The 15,783-nt window shown below is 43.1% G+C and overlaps 1 protein-coding gene across 3 annotated transcripts in view; it reads right to left on the bottom strand.

The window, feature by feature from the left end:
- Window positions 1-15,783, bottom strand: part of Nwd2 (NACHT and WD repeat domain containing 2) — a 138,255-nt gene that overhangs the window by 41,676 nt on the left and 80,796 nt on the right. The window lies entirely within an intron of this gene.

The following is a 15,783-nucleotide window of genomic DNA, read 5'->3' on the forward strand; positions in this document are numbered from 1 at the left end:
ACTGTCTGGGCTTTCCCATGAATGTAAGATGCAAAATACAAGTTTTTAAAGAAAAAAAAAAAGACAGAAAAGTAGGGGAAGAAAAAGACAAAGAGGCTTGAGATCATGGCTTTTGAGAATGGTTTTTGTTTCATTTTGAAGTGGAAAGTCCCCTGAGGGACTCAAAATGGAAAGGGCACAGTTTTTACAGGGCAACACAGTCACGTCAGACCCCCTTAGGTCCAGTGAGGTATGTCTTGATCATCTGTGGTTTGTTTCTATCTTCAGTTCATAAACTGAGCCTGGTAAGACTTCACCTAGAAAGGAGGAGAAGTGTCTCAGGGGATAGTTTTTTGGGGGGCTGGAGAGATAGCTTGGCAGGGAAGAGCACCAGCTGCTTTTTCAAAGGATCCTGGTTAGGCTCCCAGCACCCACATATCCCTCTGTCATTCCAGTTCCAGGAGGATTTCATGCCCTCTTCTGGCCTCCATGAGCAATGGATGCACATGATCTGCAGACATGTGTCCAGGCAGAACATACACATGAAGCACATAAGCGTGTGTGTGTGTGTGTGTGTGTGTGTGTGTGTGTGTGTGAAGGCCTGCCAGGGCATGTGTGCAGATGATAATTTGCAGTAGTCAGTTTTCTCATCCTACCATGTAATTCCTGGGGACTGAACTCAGACTTAGAGGCCAACACCTTCATCTATGGAGCCATCTCGCCAATCTTCAGTATTTCTGTGTGTGTAGCAATATCAAAAGTATTAAATGCAAAATACTTTTAAATTAATTACATCTTTTTTTAAACACTGCCTCTAGAAAACATAGACGATGTGTGGGCCTTATTGCCATGTTTCTATTGGCTGGGCAGAGCTAGGGTAATGTGTTGGTTCTTGCTTGAATAATGCAATTAATGACAATATGTTTACCGGATTGGGAAAGACAGGGCAAAAGCATGTCTAAGGGTGAAAATAAAGCCTCTGGTCTGATGAGCAAAGTTAGACATGCTTGTAGGATATTCAAGCAGAGGCAGGTCAAACAGAGCTGTGAGCCCGGGGGCTTTGCCATGCAGAGGGCAGCTGAGTTGTCCCTAAGGGGACTCTAGAAAGCCTATATTTAGGAAAAGCCCACTCAGCACTCAAGATCAAACCCTCAAACCTCCATTCAGAAGACAGAAAGCAAGGCCAAATGTTTCAGAAACCACACAATCTTTCCATGTTCAGTCATCAATATAGGGAAAGAGCTATAAGTTTATACATTTTTTATGTCAAAGTATTTGCAGAATTCACGTGTTTCAGTTTTTCTTGTGTATGAACCCCACTTTATTCCAATCCTCTCTTAGGATCACTTTTTTTCTCCCCTTTTATATAAACAGCACAGTTAAGCCGCAGATATCCCTGGAAAGCTTTCTTCATACGGAAAATGACAAAACTGAGCGTGATGAGCAAGTGCCATAAATAAATCCTAGCAAATCCCTACACATCCAACATCAAGAGAAGAGAGAAGCCTCTTGAGATCCAGTGTGGTAATCTCTGTGGCAGCCGTCTGCACGGGGCAAGGGGGAGACAATGGAAGCTTTCACAGATTTTTTTAAAACTCGTTTAATCTCAAACCGAATGTTTCCTGATAGGACTCTGACGAGTGGCACACAGCTGAGAGCTTACGTCCTGTGCTCAGGTCCATCTGCATTACGGAATGGACTGCTGAGAGCCCCTGGCATGTGGCACACGCTTTGTAGCCTGTGGGTGTGTGTGTATGTGTGTTAGTGCCTCTTTCCAACTCTGTGAAGAGCAACATGAAAGCATAGACTATCACTGTTTTTGCTCAATTTTTTTTTCTCAAGTTCATAGCCATTCCTACAGTTGTTAACATTTTTAATAAAATCAGATATTGAAGAAGAAGTTTCTGGTTTCTTTGGAGACTTGGTTTTGTCATGTGATGTTTTGCTGGAGGCTGGCTTTTGAGAGGGCACGTGATATTTTGCTGTGAGTTCTCTTGTGTGAGGGGCGTGACTTTGGCCAGCTGGGAACATCTGTGGGTGAACTTTGAGGAGAGGAGATATATAGAGGCCCACGCACAGGGAGACATGGCTTTTTGAATGGACATCGCTGCACTGATCTTTGTGCCCTGACACTTGACTTGGAAGAGAGAAATGTTACTGAGAACTTCTTGGGGCAATTCAACTGAGTCATTGACTTGTCGTGTGGAAGCATGTTGCAGCTTGGTGTTGGCCTTTGGACTGGTATCCTGACGACTGAGTTTGGTAATCCCCTAAGGACACGCCCACCCTAATCAGCAGGAAGGAGATAAAAGAAGACTACAGTCCTTTTCCCTACTAATCTCCTATCTAAGGTTGGGGGTTGGAACCCTAAGTAAAGTAGGTTTGGTGAAAAATCAATACTTCCAGTTTCTTCATTTTTTTCTTAAACGTTTTTGAGATTTTATGTTTTATGTGTCTGGGTGTTTTGTCTGCATGTGTCTGTGCACCACAGTGTGCAATGCCCAAAGAGGCCAGAAGGGGGCATCTTATCTTGTGGCACTGGAGTTACAGGTGGTTGTGAATTTTCATGTGGCTGCTGGGAACGGAGCCCTGGCCCCTGGAATACTAGCCAGTACTCTCCACTGCTGAGCCATCTGTAGGCCCTTTTGACATTTTTCGGTCAATCTCCTTCAAAGTGGAGGAATCCACCCACAGCAATGGGTACTCAGCCTGTGGGTTTCAACTTCTGGGACCATCAGAAAACACAGATATTTACATCATGGTTCATAACAGTAGCAACAAGGATGATTTTATGGCTGGAAGAGACAACATGAAGAACTGTATTGCGGGTGGCAGCATTGGGAAGGCTGAGAACCACAGCTTTAGAGGTTCTGCTGTTAGCTTTTAACCTGTATGCCTGAGCAGGCGTCTGTGGCAAGCCTGTGGGACTCTTCCTCTGACTGACAATGGCTTTGTCTACAGGTCAGCCGTGGCCATGTCTCTCTACCTAGGAGTAGGGATGGCTTCAGCTGTCCGCCTTGGAAGAATATCGAAACAGAATCCAAGATGTGCAAAGTAAACTCCAGTGCACTTTAGGTAGAGGCCTCTTAGACGGCTGCGCGCTGATACCTTTTCACAGCTGTTTCTCAGTTTTCCCTGCTGCAAAGCAGGTTCTGCTAAGTTCCACGTGCAACCTTCTAACTTTAGTTTATCAGGCACAGGAAGACAGCATTATTTTTGATTGCCTCAGAATCCATGACTGACTTTTAGGGCAGAAGAGGGAATTAACAAGGCAACTTGCAACTGCACAGTTTTGCATCTGAGCGTTCACCCCTGGAGAAGGAACACACTGACTGTAGTTGCTAACATAAACACGTGTGTAATGGATGGAGTACTCTCCTGGGGGAGAGAAGAAGTCATCAAAATATTGTGAAGACAAAGTCCTACCACTAGGATCAGGGATTGAAGGGGAAACTCCAGGGCTCTGAAGAACGTACTTTCATTTAACAACCACATCACGAATAAGGAACGGTTGAAAACAAAATAACAAAGGCAAACCTGCTAAAACCTACGGGAGAGAAAGGCCTTCACGAGAGATAGGCTGACATCATAGAAGACAGATCATGATAGACCTGACATCTTTGAAGGTCAGAAGAGACCGAAATGAAACAAAGAAGATGGCCTTAAGTAAGTAAAGATACACCTGCTCCAAAAAAGCAATGTTGGCCAAGTGAGAAAGGCCTTAAATTGTTGTTCTATTGGAAAAGTTGAGCAGGGCTGAAGATATCTAACCTAGAACAGAAGGTGAGATCTCAGAAAGCCTGGAATCATTCCTCCAAAGAATGCCAGAATGCAGAAAAGTTCTGCAAACATTAAAAAAACAAAAAACAAAAAACAAAACACGTGAGGGCCACACTCACCCGTGTTCTGATGCTCTGGGTCAGCATAGAAAGTGCCAGAGTCACTGGTAGATGGATTTTATACGGAAACTCTGGGGAAAGCAACATGAAATGCTTTGCAGATTCAAGTGCCAGGAGCATGATAGGCAGCATGTAAGTGCTTCTTGTTTTCGGAGGGTTTTGTCAAAGAATTCATGAGATTAGAACTCAAGACAAGGCAGAGTTGGGACGCAGTCTGTGGACAGATGGGCAATGATGAAACTAGTCCCAGGCTCCGCACTTCCCTGACGGAAGACTGTCACCCATGAAGGTGGGATTCTCTAGGAGGTACCTGCAACTTGTTTGAGAAGTGCCGGCATGTGAGGAAATTCTATTTCTTACCAGGGGGCTTCTCGCATGATGAGATCTTAAAGAGGTAGCTTAGAAATCCAATTATTTTGGTTATAAACCTTAGAGAAAAATGCCTCTCAAATTTAGTTAAAAGAGTTAAGCTCACGAGCATTAGAAAAAAAAAAAAAATCAAGGATTAAGTTAAACCCTGAAGAAGAAATTCACTCACATTTTCCTAACAGAGAAAACTTTCACAGAGTGGTGGTCCTCAGCCTTCAACAGCCCCAGGGTCAAGGAGGCAGATTTTTCTTCTTTGTTATATGAAAACACATGACTTCACATCTGTCTATTTGAAAATTGAGATTAAAAAAGTAGTTCACTAAATCTCCACGGTACTGTGTCAGGTGTAGAAGTTGAGTCTACGGGTGCGAGTTGGGATGTTTCTGTCCAGAGGGGTTCCAAGAGCAAAGCCCCATTTTCACTCCCTTTCTCCATTCTCTCAGCCACCTGATGTGTAAGAAAATGATGGCCTATGCCCTCAGTCACTCTCTCTCTGGGTCTTGCTACATGCGCAGTACTCATTCAGCTCACGTCCTATACAAGGCACATTACAGGCTTCCAGCTTTGGGGTACAAGGGATGCTCAGGTGTTAGAATGGGTGGGCTGTTCTCTCTCTTTGATTTAGCACTTCAGGTTGGGGTAGATTCTGAGCGATTTTCCTCAACAGCTTTATCATGGAAAAGGTGGTGTCTTAATCTCCTTTAAACTCTCCAATTCATGCACCTGCCTCTGGTTTTGAAGCCATGCTGGATGAGGGACGGTATTCCCTGCTCTGAACCCTTAATTTCTGGGGGACTTCTAAACTCGATTGTCAGATTTGATGAAGAGTGTTGACAAAGCTCCGGATTCCATCCACTGGGGCTCACTTTCCAGTTCCATCATTAACTATCTATACACACTGGAGAGATTAACTGTCCCCAGCCCCAAATACCTCCGAACATTTCATTTATAAATTGGGGACAAGCTGGTAAGATGGCTCAGTGGGTAAAGGCTCTGCCAAGGGTGATGACCTGAGTTTGAGCCCCTTGACCAACATGGTGGGAAAAGGGAACTTGCTTCTGAAGGTTGTCCTCTAACCTCCACTCGCTGTGATATAGATGCATATATGTATACACATGTATGTATGTGTGTTATATACATACACACACACACATATACACATTATGTGTGTGTTATACACACACACACACACATCCACACATTCAAGTAAATAAAAGTGATACTTTAAGGAAGAACCTAATTCTGTGGGAGGGAGACACAGGTGGATGGCTGTGAGTTTGAGGCCAGCCTACAAAGTGAGTTCCAGGACAGCTAAGGCTACACAGAGAAACCCTGTCCTGTAAAACCAACCAACTAACCAATCAATCAATCAATCAAACACACAAACAAGTTTTTCCTTTTTTTAATGCTTCTATTAGAAAAATATGAAATAAGAAAATAAGACCAATTCTCCACCAGGAGAGTGACAATGTTTTAGAGGCTGCTGAGATGGAGTCCCAGTTCTCATCACAAAATGTCTTCTGAAGGAAGCTGAATGACTTCCCACTCAGCCTAATATGGTGAGCACATGTACCTCATACAGTTCAGGCTTTACTCTTGGCCCAGGGGATAAACATAGAAACACAATCCCTTCCGAGAACTCCCCGTCTCTCGGGACCACGAGAAGCATGCACAGAGCTCCAGTGTTCATCTCTATAGGTTCCCATTAAGTTCCAAGAGAGCATGGAGCTCTACCATGGAAACATTAGCGCTTGGGGTCTGAGTCTCGTGCATTCTGTGTGTGTTCTTTTGAACCATTTATTTAACAAAATCAACGTGTCTGTGCACCACGTGTGTGCACGTACCAGAGGAGGCTGGAAGTCATCAGTCTCTGGAACAGGAGTTACAGGTTCTGGAAGCAGACCTGGATCCTTTGAGAGAAGGGCGTTGACTCTTAACTGCTGAGTCAGCTCTCCAGCCCCTCTTTTTTTTGTCTCATATTGACAACAAAGCAATGAGGCATTATATAAGCGACTTAAAGATGAAAAGTATACAGGGGAAATGCTCTTTGTCTGAATTTTGGAAACAAATGAAGCTAAATTTCAGGGTTATGCTTTGATGACAGTCCATTTCTTTTCTTTACGAATACCAATTTACCCATATTTTCTTGAACTGCTTTGATAATTAGCATTTTTCAGAAAAGCTTATTCATATCACTTGGCTTAGACACTTGGTCAGCATGAAGTTTCATGTGTATTTTCTCAAAGCTGTGTTACTGAACGTTAAATTCTGTGTATTTTAGATGTGTGATGCATGGTTATTGGTATACATGTTATTAACATTATTTCTGTAGCTTTGGCTAAATAAACCTTTTCCCTCTAACTTTGCTTATATATTTTTTGTTTTGTTAGATTCTTCAATGATGTTTTATTATTATTAAAATTTATCTAAATTCCTTTCTCTCCGTATCTTAAACTTACTTTTATGGAATTTACTCGTGTGTGATTGGGAGGCTGGAGGTGGGGTGCACGCTACGAATATGCAGAACAGAGAGCTATTTGTGGAAGTCAGTTAGCTTCTACCCAAGTGCAGGGAACTGAACTCAGGTCATCAGTTTCTGTGGCAAGTGGCATTACCTGCTGAGCCACCTTGCTGGCCTCTGTCTACGTAGCTTTGATTACTGCCTCTGACCATAGTGGTTTCCTTTCTTCCATAAAATTAAATGCCAGTTCTAGGTTTGGATTTCCATTATGTTTGTATTGGTTCTTATTTTCCATTTCTTTCCGCGCATCAAGAAACCTCTTGGTGTTTAGTCTTTGTGTTTTTGGCCTTGCAGGTGTGAGAGGGGCCATTCTATATATGTGAGTTAGTAGTACACACATCTATGCTCAAAAAAGAAATCAAGGTACATTGACTCAGAGAGTCAATATGCTTTTAATCCAGCTAAAACAAAAGTTGAGTGAAGACGGACGGAGAAACGTGAGAGCATGTGCCTACGTGAACCCTAGCAGCACACTCAATGGCTTCATGTCGTGAACTGATCTTTTTAGCTGTGAGTACTGACAAGAGTGAGGAGTTTTCCCCTGCCCCAACAGTTACTTTATCTGAGTCCCAGCTATTACAACAGTAATTTGCTCAAAAATTATTGGAATAAATGAGTTAAGCAACATAAAGTATTCATAAATAGTCCAAATAAGTGTTCCATTCATTTTTATTTAAAAAATATAAAAGTCCTCAAAACTTCAAACATAAGAAGCTGGCATTTCTTTTAAATGGAGTCAGAGAAATTAAGTGTGCTTAGCTTTCATATACTGTTGAGGTAGAGATAATAAATGTATTATGTAATATAAATGAAAAGCTATTTAAATGTACAATTATCCAGACAAAACTTAATCTAAAAGTGGCTTTAAGATTCCATAGTTCTATATTTTAGTATACTCTATATATTAATGACATTCCTAATTGCCTTATTAAAATGCATACTTTTTCAAGAAGCAGAAATGACCTGTTGGTCTGCTAAAATTTATGTGCAATCTTTTCTTTTGTACTTTGCGAATATCATAACAATCATGAATCTATTTAGCTATAAAGAAAATTCTTAAAATACAAAAATCTTGGTATTGTAAGAACTTATTTCTTTGCCCCAAGAAAACTTGTAATAAAATATTATTCTTCACTGCAGGGAAACTCAGAGAAACTGAATATACATTTTACATTTTGTCTACTGGAGCAAAGAAGCAGATAACACTAAATTCTTTCCATTCTTCTGTGATATCAAAAAGAGAACTGAATGAGCTGCTTGGTAGCACGCAGAAATGTGGGCCTGCTGGTATCCCCATAATCATGGATTATTAAGAAAAACTGAGAAAAAGGAAGCTCACTGTTTCTTTAATTTCCTGAGAAACTTTAACAGATCTACTTAGAATAAGGACAGGGTTGCAAATTGTGTCAGATAAAATTCATGGGAATAGCCTTCTGGTTTTTGGAACTTTATTAAACAAACCAGTTAGCCTACTGGTCATATATTCAGAGAAGATTAAAAAAATAAACCGATAAAAAGTAAAGCCACAGTTATCGATTATAATACCAAGTGTATCTGTGTGTGTGTGTGGGCGTGCATGATCTTTGGCTTTCTTTGCTTTCAGTAAATTTGGGTTTCTGGGTTATCCTACTCTGTTGTGTAGAGGTAGGTAGACAAAGCCATGCGTTATCAAGACTTTGGGTATGGCTTTCACTGTGTGGTGTCTGCCATTAAAGACAGGTGGACCAATTTAATCAGTGGCAGGTTCATTCCAGACAGTGTAGTTATAAAATTAAGTAAAAACCAAAGTTAGCTTGAAAGTTTTATAGACAGGCTTTAGCCTCATTATTCTTTCTGTCTTGAAGAAATGAGGTATGGAGACAGATATGATGACTAATAGAGTCTCTTTTTAAAGTTTGTCTCATCTGCTACCTCTTGGAGAAAGCTGAGCGCAGACTTCACTGAGACTGCCACAGTCAATTAAGATACAATTGCTTCCCTGCTGTTGGCTAATCAGGGTCACCTCTGTATTTATAACTGATTCAAGTTGGGAGCCAATTAACGTCTGCTTTCACAGGAATATAATCCAGACTCTTCCAAATGCTTATTCAGCTACCTCTGTTAAGGCTGATCAAAATCCATGAGCCTGGTCTAATTTGGGGGTAAGAAATTAAAAATATTCAAAAATTCAAATCGCTTTGAACAGCTCAGTTCAGATCTGCAGGGGCTGCACAGGTGCCTCAGGATACCCCACACCGAAGGAAGAAAAAAGTGGAGAGCTATTTGCATTTCTACAGATACACCTGCACAACCAGTGTGCCAGCTAAAAAATCAGGGTACGGCTCAGAAAGACAAGAGGGTCTTCTTAGTATGTTGGGCTCCTAGGGCTGTGGAGTAAGAAAGCCTCACAAGTCTCACCCCCACCCTTCTGGGGTAAGGTCACTTGCTCTGACTTCATCGCCAGCATTTTCTTCACACACGCTTGGTGTAGATGCACAAGATGATCCCCCCCCCTGGAGTTTTAAAGAAGAACAGCAAAACCCAGTAGTGTACCCAGCTCAGTAGACACATGTGTCTAATGAAGTTCAAGCTCTAGTCTTGGTCTGGGGAATAACAGACAGAGATACAATCCCTTATGAGCATCCATAATCCCTCAGAGGATCACGATAAGTACTCATAGAGCTCTGATGTCATTGCCAACTTTACAAGACTTAGAATCGCCCGGGAGGTAGGTATACCACTAGTCTTTATACATTCAACTCAGGAAGAAAGTCCCTGAATGGGAGGCATCCCATGCCCCAGCCTCCTGAACTGAATAAAAATGGAGAAATAGCTAAACACAGTGGAACAACACTCAGGCTGTACTATGAATTCATTCCTCTCTCTTGGTATTGGAAATATGACTGAAGACACAAGATGAGTAGCTAACTGCAAGTCTGCACTGCCATGACTTCCGCTGCTGTGACAGGCTACACCCTCTCAACCTGTAAGTCCGAAGACAGCCTTCCATCCTTAAGTTGTTTCTGTCAGGAATTTTGTCACAGCAAGAAGAAGTCAAGTGATACAGGAACCAAAGGGAGAGGACCCAAACCATAAACCAGAACTAGTGAGGAGGGAGAAAAGTTCTAAATATTGGTTTCAATTTTCCCTCATTTCAGAGAATTATGAAGCAAACACAGATAGTAATAAGGAATCTTATGTATACTTCATGTCATATAATACAGACTTTCAGCAAATAATTATGTTTAACAGATTTTCAATTGCAACTTAAAACCATCACATACACTTTGGTGTGACTTTTCGGCTTTGTGATGATGGGATGGAAGGAAGAGATAATCACCAAGGTGCCAGCATGGTCACCTTAACTGACCCTTAGCTCGTCAACCCCAGACTTAGCCTCTCACTGGTTGTCTCTGTGAAATGTCTCTTGTCTGCACCTGCCTCTCTCTCTCTCTCTCTCTCTCAGCTCCTTTGGCGTAGGCTATCGGTCACATTCCCAGCTAGGACCTTCACCTCCAGATTTTCCGCTTTACCGATGTCCTTCATACTGCTCACAAACTGAGGCTTGCTTGTTTGAATGAGGAATGTCCCCATAGGCTCGGGTATTTGAATCCTTAGCACCCAGTAGATGGTGCTGTCGGGAGATATGGCCCTGCTAGAGGAAGTGAGCGTTTTGAGAGTTCATTGCCTCACCCTGCTCTGGTTCACTCTCTCTCTGCTGATATGAAGCCTTCTGCTTACTGCAATGACTTCCTGCCATGATAGGCCTTATCCCTCTGGATCCTAAGTCCTATAAACTTTTTCTTCTATGTGTTGCCTTGATCATGGGGTTTTATCAGAGCACAGGAAAGTAACTAATATGAGTGGAGTAGCCTGAAACCATTTTTCTTGTCTCTTGTTCCACAGTGCTATCTATTCTGCTTCTACCTGAGAAACTCTGGTCTCTGGAGGGTCAACATCTTCCTTCTGGACTTGGCTCTTAATCTTTTCAGTATCAGTGCAAGAACTGGTTCTTCTGGGGAATCCTCTGAACTATGGGATCTGAACACATTTTTTGTTTTTTCTTTTCTTAAGATAGGGTTTCTCTGTGTAGTCCTGGCTGTCCTGGACTTGTTTTGTAGACCAGGCTGGCCTCCAACTCACAGAGATTTGCCTGCCTCTGTCTCTCTGAGTGCCGGGATTACAGGAGAGTTCTATCACACCCGGCTCAGAACACATCTTTTATCTCTGCTTTCTGCCACAGCATCATTGTAACACGGCATTATCCCACTAGCTTCACTGCAGGCCCCCTCCACAGTTAGCAAGCTCACGGGGACTTATGTAGTATACCACTCACTTTTAAATCAGAGAACTTACAGGGTCTTTCGTGTGGCCAACTGTGCATTAAAGAACAACATTGTGAAATGCGCTTTTCTAGACTCTTATATAGACTTCTGGTTGGTTGACTTACATATTACAAAGAGATACCAGGGAAATGCTGGGTTGGGGGTGGGCATGGAGAAGAAATCTTTACTGTGTTCCTGTAGTTTGAATTTTTGGCCTTATGCGGTACAGGGTTTTGAAGCTCCCGGTTTCTCTGCCCAGAGAAATTAGACAAAATGTCCAAATTTATTGTGAAAAATAATAGTTGGCCCAAGTAATCTTAATAAAGCCATGGGCAACTCGGCTTCAGTTCTACTGGAGAAAGGTATTTTGTTCACTAGACCAGTGATTATTTTGTCTGAATCATTCAGCTGTATGGGATTGAACTCCAGGAAGGAACACCAAGAATAAGATAGGCCACTCTGATAAACCTTCTGCACACCCTAGAGGAGGAAGCAGCAGATGCTGGAGATGGATGTAGGCTATGAACCGGAACAGAGTCTCATTAAGCCAGTGGAAACTTGGAGTAGGATGATGTGGGACTTGGAACTAGAGACTTTGCTTAGGGCTAGGAAAATGCTCAGCGGATGAGGTGCTAGTCTAGTGAGCATGAGGTCTGCATGTTCAGATCCCACACAAATGCTGGGTGTGCGTAGACGCCCACCTGCAATTCTGGATTCAATTGAGAGATTGTGTTTCAAAGAATAAGGTGGAGAGTGATCCTGAGAAATTCATAGCATCAACCTTGTTCAGGCTTGCGTGTGCAGGAACTCCTGCATGCATGTGGACCCATACACAAGTGCAGCAAACACACACACACACACACACACACACACACCACACATAAAAAAATAAAGAGACCTATGTTTTGGGGGCTAGGGAGATAGCTAAGTTGGTGAAGAGTCTGCTGTGCAAATATGAGGACACGAGTTTGATTCCCAGAACCCACACAAATGTTAGGAACTCGGAAAAGGCTGATTGCCTCTACTTCTCTGGATCTCAGTTTCCAGCTATGTAAACATCAAGTTTGTAAACTGCTTAGGTACTGTATAATTTCATACCTAAGGCTTTTTCCAGTTCACACATCCTATCAGCCTTTTATCTTTAGGGACACACATATAGCTGAGGATTTCTGGAAATATTAAAAAAAAACCTGTTCCGGTTGATAATTATGATTTTTGGCCTTCTGACCTCCATTTGCATGTTGTATCTTCCTTTCCTGGCCTCTTGAGATGACATTTAACTCATCAGGAAAAGAACCTTAGTGTCTGTAGTTGTTTTGTGCTACACGTTTGTAAGATGGCAATAAGAGAGTGTCCCCCCCGCCCCCCATCTCTGAAAGCATGTGAGGAGGAAGGCTGGGGGGAGACAATCAGCACTGTATGGCCTCAGCTCCTGTCCCATAGGGTGTGTTGCGGGTGGTGGAGATGGGGGTGCGGGTTCGGCTCAGTGTGTCAGTCTGGGCACAGGCAGAACAACTCAGTCCATCCTTGAAAGCTGAGGGAGACGGTAGCCACGGCCTCAGCTGTGAGCCGTCTCCCTGCTCTGCCGCTCTCTGCAGACAGGTAAAGATCACGGGGTGAGATCTGATGAAGGGGGCTGGAGAGATGGCCCGGCGGCTAAGAGCACTCGCTCTTGCTTCCCCCTTAACCTCTGTTCTTGCGGAGAATTGGTGGTTGTCTGGTTCCCACCACCCGCGCCATGGCTCACAACCATCCTTCAGTCTAGTTCCAGAGGCTCCAATACCCACTTCCGACCTCCGCGGGCAACAGGCACCATGTGGTGCACATGTACCCATGCCAGTAAGATCCCTACACTTCAGTGAATTGAAAAGAGTCCAGCCCATGTGCATGATAGGATAGATGTGTATGGGGAGGCCAGGGTGCACCTGCACGGAGTCAGACTTGTGTAGTAAGAGCTTTGGTGACCGAATGAGTCCTTTCACTGGTCTTTAATGAAATATGTCTCTTCTATGTGGAGTCCACCTGAGGTGGCTGTTCCTCCAGGAATGGCCAGTGGCTGTGAGAACTGTCAGGAGGTAAGAGCCCTGCTGGTGTCTGTGCTTGAACTTCCTGGCCATTTTCCATAGCAGCTGGCCCTCGTTACTTTCCTACCGACGATGTTTAAGGGTTCTTCCACTCCACGCTGATGGCAGCATCGGTAATTTTATTTACTTCCTTTTGATAACAGATGTTTTAACTGAAATAAGATGAAATTTCATTGTAGACTTGATTTGCATCCACTAGTGACTGGCAGTCCCGAGCATTTCTGCATGTTCATCAGTCATGTGACCTTTTTCTTTTAAGGAGTATCTATTGAGATCATTTAGTGTATCACTTGGATCATATTAAACATTTAAAGCAACTTCTGATTGATAATCTTATATTGGATTAATAGCAGAGGAATAGTTTCTTTTATTCTGTGTATAGTTTCTTTTCTGTGAAGAAACTTAATTTGATATAATCTCATTCTAATTCTCGCTTTTATATATATTGCTTTTATGCTGTAATGATTGAAGATGGAACTTGTGAGCTGCACACTCAGCCTGGGAATGAAAATGCCATTTATCAGTAACGTTTTAAAGAGAGCAGTGTTCAGTATGACATAGGTGTTCACCACACATGAAACCTCAGTTTGACAATAGAGACTGTAAAGCTTTATACTTTACAAAAGATTCAGATGTGTATCAGCAGACTGAGCCTCACGATCAATCTTTGCAGTTGCTTCTCTCTGATATTACCCCCCAGTCTTTATGGAGACAGCGAATCACAGTGAGGCCTCTGCTCACCCGTCCGAACCAGAGGGGATCCTCTGCAGAAGGGAGACCGTGGGGCTTTTGGGACTGTTTTCCCCTTCAGTCATTGTGCAAATGCCGCCTCCTTCAGTGCTGGTGTCCTTCCCTACGGGCTCCTGAGTTAACCTCTGAAGGCGGGATCAACACCCCAACTCCAGCCTCTTGTGCTTCATGTGATAAAACATGTAAAAACAGCTGTCTGCTGTTAGTAGCATGGCCTGTGTGTCAATGGATATAAAATCTAGAGTCAAGTACATTTAGTATTTCAGCGCACAGTTCCCCGGGCCTCCTGGCTATTTCAAATGAAAGCTTTGCCTGGCCCTGGATTTTCCCCTATTTAACACAAGCTAGTATTTCTAAAGATATAAAATCATTCTTAATTCACTTCATTCTTCATTCATTCATTTTTTCTTGCCAAAGTCTTTAGCACTCAGGAAACTATCACTTAGGCTTTGTATCCCACAGGGGCACCAGGGTTTGTGGAAATATCTAAATGGAGTAGGAGACAAGGAAACTGTACCTCACGAGTGACACAAGTGTGCTGTTATCATTGTAGTTGCCATAGTTACAACAGGAACCGCTATGGGATGTACTCTCTCCTGTAAACACTGGGCCAGTCTTGTATAATTTAGGATCATTAGGGTAAATAGTCCATCAGCTCTCTGCAGGCCTTCCTCATGGCTGCTATGAGCAGTAGATGATTGGTTCAGACCCAGGAAAGCGGTTAGTCAACCTTAGTCTCAGAACCTGCTAAACTTCTAGTCTTTAAATTGTTCATCCTCCCACTTAGCAAGGTATTGAAGGCAATAGCTATCGGCAATGTTACTTGAGGCACAGCATTCTAGAAATGTCTGTACCTTCGGACTTTCTTAAGCTGGGTTTACACGGAGCTGCTGAGAGGATGGCCTCCGGGCTGCCCTGAGGTATACACAGCAGTGGGCTTCTCAAATTTAGCTTTCTGAGCATAAAGGGTTTGGGTGTGACCTATGTTTGGGAGTTTGAATTTCTCTCACACCTGCCCTGCGTTAGTGTTCTTTAGTGGCTTTACTTAGGGGACAGCTATATCACGTACTTTGCTATTGTGAAAGATACCACGGCCAAAAGCAACTTAGAGAAGGCGTTTGTTTTGGCTTATGGTTCCAGAAGGATGAGGATCTATCATGGTGGGGAATCACAGCAGCAAGCAGCAGGCATGGCAGGAGGAGAAGTAAGCTGTCTACACCTTAACCACGAACTCAGGCAGAGAAAGTGAACCGAGAGGAGGCTAAGGCCATACACTCTCAACTCTTTTGTTTTTTTTCCTTTTCTTTTTAGTGACACATTTCCTCTTAAGAGTTGTATAACATCTCCAAACAGCATTACCAACTGGGGACAAAGTGAGCCTTTGGGGGAGACTTCTCCCCACAACAGTGGTGCAGCTGGTGATTTGGGTCACTGTTTTCACACATCTGTTCTGCCAACTCCTGCATCAGGTGTTTCACCTTTGTGTCATTGAGATGCTCTCTCAGCTCTGCATGCCTCAGCCCCACCCTGGACCACATCGAGGTGCTTCTTAAGGTATCAGTAGGATCATGTCTTTCCATTGATGAACACATTTCTTTGACTTTCTCTTAATATCATTTTCTCTGCCAAACTGACAGTTCCTAATTAGAGTGACCATAACGACATACAGGCAATATGTGCAACATGCAAGACATTTCCCCTCGTTCCAACAACTCACTCCTTTGCCCACACTCATGAACAGTGGCCAGACTTCCCTGAACATGCCAAGGACATGTCTGAGGACCGATTCCTTGGAGATCTCTGACCTAGAATATCAGCCTCCTTCTTTCCCACTGCTTTCTCCCACCCATCCCATTTTCCTCTCAGGGTCACTTAAC

This window comes from Meriones unguiculatus, chromosome 12 (genome assembly GCF_030254825.1).
Source record: "Meriones unguiculatus strain TT.TT164.6M chromosome 12, Bangor_MerUng_6.1, whole genome shotgun sequence".
Taxonomy (NCBI): Eukaryota; Metazoa; Chordata; class Mammalia; order Rodentia; family Muridae; genus Meriones; species Meriones unguiculatus.